The 3,737-nt window shown below is 38.7% G+C and overlaps 1 protein-coding gene across 3 annotated transcripts in view; it reads right to left on the bottom strand.

The window, feature by feature from the left end:
- Window positions 1-3,737, bottom strand: part of RASSF7 (Ras association domain family member 7) — a 48,595-nt gene that overhangs the window by 39,416 nt on the left and 5,442 nt on the right. The window lies entirely within an intron of this gene.

Here is a 3,737-nt window from a genome sequence, read left to right as displayed (position 1 = left end):
AACCCATGGTGCCGTCCTTCGCCAGCCCCAAGGCAACCCATGGTGCCGTCCTTCGCCAGCCCCGAGGCAACCCATGGTGCCGTCCTTCGCCAGCCCCAAGGCAACCCATTGTGCCGTTATTTGCCAGCCCCAAGGAAACCCAGGTGCTGCCCTTCGCCAGTCCCAAGGAAACCCGGGTCCTGTCCTTCACCAGCCCCAAGAAATCCCAGGTGCTGTCCTTACTAAATCTTTTAAAAACCATGGGTATTTTGGTACTATTCTACCAGGATAGAAGTACAGATGTTTAAAGACACCAGTTACTGCAGGCTTGCTTCAGGTAGAAAAACCAGGATAAGGACAATGGCCCTGGAACCTACACCTTTAAAGTTGAACAGTCACTAATACTATAGAAATCAAGTTATTAATAGCAGCTCCTTTATAAATATATCCTCAAAGGCTCACTTTGAACATTTTCTGTGGAGTAAACAAACAGGTTACACAACAAGACATCTAAAAGTATACTAAAAGAAAGTTATACTACTACTTGATCCCACAAATCATAATAATTTACAAAAACTTGTTTTGACCATTTTAGAAACTGACTCATCTTCTCAAACTGATTAAATAAAAATATTTTCTTTGCATTTGTAAAGGAAAGGCCAGCTCACAAAGGAATTCCAGGAATTCCACATTGTGCCTAGCTCTACCAGCCTTTCTGCAGACTGATAAATGGATAAAGGATGATACATTTCGGAATGTTTAGGCACCAGCGAAGATGGACCTTTACTTATCCAAAGTAATTTTTTGTAGAAAACTACACTCTTGTCCTGGAAATACAGGAATTTAAATTACTTCAATTTATCTAACTGGATATCCCCTTAATCTGAACATGAGCTACGCCCAACAGTGCAAACCAATGGGTTCACTTTGATATCACTTGTACACTTATACACACTTGTCTTATTTTTACCCCCACTCCTGCCATACAGACACAGAAAGCATGGAAAGGACGCTTTCTGTTTAGGGAACCATTTTCTTGTCCCAGAGGTGGACAATGGGCTAAAAGAACCCCAGGCAGGGGTGCAACTTTGTCCCAAGACAAGGACTCAGACAGGCAGACACACACCTTTTACCTTTTTCAGTATCCACCAGGGTTGACGCTGATGAATGAAGGTTGTAGCTTGGCCCCCGTGCATTCGTCACGCTCCAGACTAATACCTGGTTTACCATGTGGATAAACAGTTCTAACTTATTCCCAAGTGACACTGCTAGGCAAATCATAGAGTACCAGTGCTATCGCACAGTAAAAACAGGTATCATGCTCCTCCATACATGAAGGTACTGAGAATTTCCTTAGCTTATGGCATATGAATGGCAAAGCTGAGTATGTGCTGCTGAGGAGGTTGTATTAAAGCGAACCTGTTGCTTTGTAATGTATGAGCAATCCATGAGTTTGTTTTAACATTAAAATAAAATCTGCACTAAGGAAGTATGACCTTCTAAAAATGCTATAGTCCTGGAGGTCATGCCAATCATCCTAAAATAAAAAATCCCTAGTTATCAGGCTTCAAATACATTACACGGATGGATTTAGTACATGAGCTCTGTGTTTTTGCGACAGTTCTCCTTAGTAAATACCTTTTAAACACAATACAAAATCATAGCAATATGTTAATAATTGCTATTAAAAATAGAAGAAATCGCCTGATTTCTATAAAAGGACAATATGTAACCATTTCAATTGCAAAAAAAACATTGTGTCATGTTAAAAAAAAATTTGATTTAAGATTCAATGTCATCTGCCTAGCTTTTATAGTACCATTTTACTACAAAGTACAAACCATGCAACATAGCAGAAATACATAAAAGATAAACAGGTAAGCTGAGCTGAAGAATGCCTGAAGATAAGCTATCTGCACATCATCATATGTTGATAAAAAAACATTCCCGCACTACCTGTATAATAAGCTCAGATATGGGTTCACACATTCTGATCCTTATAATAAACATTCTGCATTATGCCTTCCTTCTGTTTCCAAATCATCAATATTTCATGTCCCATCCAGTCCTGAAATGGCTCAGATGTACCCCAACACAGGCTAACATACTACACAACTGCACAGATGGAAGTATTCATTAAACATAAATTGTATTTATTTAATGTGTTACTACTCCAAATGATTTGTCAAAAGATATACTCCGGAAGAGTAAGCAAAAGTTGAGGGACAGATGCACTTTTCCTTAGAAAGGTGAGCTATTTGTGCAATGCTTTTGTGAGGTTTTCTCCTACTTCCCACTTGTTTGCCTGGACATGTAGTAAAGGGAAATCTCACAAAAAGGAACACAGAGAAAGATAATATATAACACATTTCCCCATTATAAACAAAATATGTTTACAGCAAATACATACAACAGCATATATACACCACATCTATTGGGCCATGATATTCAGCAGTGACCCAAATACATGTCAACAGTGGATTTAGTAAGTTTTATTTCTACTGAAGTTTGACTTTTATGTATGCATACATTACAGGTGATTTTATCACCTTTATTTTGGGCCAAGTCTAAGCCCCCAGAAGGTCTTTAAAAACTGAGGAACTACAGGTCCTAGCACGTATGACACATTGGTTATAGCTTGAGGCTGTACCTAAATTCCAGACATCTGAAGTTGCACCCCTTTAATTCCAAAAAACACTATGTCACCAGTTTTCAATGACCTATAAATGTTTTCCAAGCATTTAGAATTTTGTGTACAGTTATATATATTGAGTACATAGTGCTACAAAATACTCTTAAATATGTTGCTGAGTTCACCTACATTATACAAGTAGCAGTGTCTCAGGGAACGATTAGCAGTAATCCCAGACATATCATATCACATTGTTTGTAATACCTCCAATTAGAAGCATTAGATTGCTTTGCTTTGGTAAGAGACCCCCGAGCATGGAGGCTCCAACAAGAATCCTCAGCATATATTATAAGTCACCTTACACTCTACAAACCCCAATGATGAACAATTGGATACCACAGCCCCTGGTCACCATATGTTGTAAAGATACAACTGCTGTTTGTTAGAGCAAGAAGAAACAGAATACCTATAAGAGGGTTTATGTAGTGCAGACACCTTGCCTTAACAATTCACCTTCACACAATGAGACATCTATATAGATTAGAAGACATTTCTGAGTTTGTGCAGTACACCAGCTGTACTGTACAATCATGGCAAGCACACCATTCACCATCATGTATACAACGTGTAACACTGACAGGTGCTATGAAAGAGCAATAGGAAACCACAACGGGTGTTAAAGATCATATACAAAGTGCCTGGAAACTAACCTAGATCCAAACTGTGGGAGAAAATTATACCTATTCAGGAGACAGGCTGTAACTGTATACTTGAATATACACCTATTATCACTGAGCTGGTTTATGATCTATTCTACTTGTTGTATAGGATTGCTAGTACAGCCTCAAATTATATTAATAACAATATGATTGACAGTTTTGCTGCTGTTGCCAACTTTGTTTGTTTGTTTGTTTGTGATTTTAGCCATTGTAATAAATAAAATGGTTCATTATTCCATGGTACAATTTCATGTACATTCTCACTTCTTGTCCATCATTGGATTACACTACCTGCCGCTTCTCCTGGCTTCCAATTCCTCCTTATGTTCCTGGCTTTCTGTGGCTCACATTACCTGCAACTGTTCCTGGGTGCCCCTGGCTCAAATATTGCCTACAGTTTCCCCCTT

This window comes from Pyxicephalus adspersus, chromosome 9, assembly GCF_032062135.1.
Source record: "Pyxicephalus adspersus chromosome 9, UCB_Pads_2.0, whole genome shotgun sequence".
Lineage (NCBI taxonomy): Eukaryota > Metazoa > Chordata > Amphibia > Anura > Pyxicephalidae > Pyxicephalus > Pyxicephalus adspersus.
Note: the sequence above shows the minus strand (reverse complement) of the source record. Positions and strands in the feature narration are given on the sequence as shown.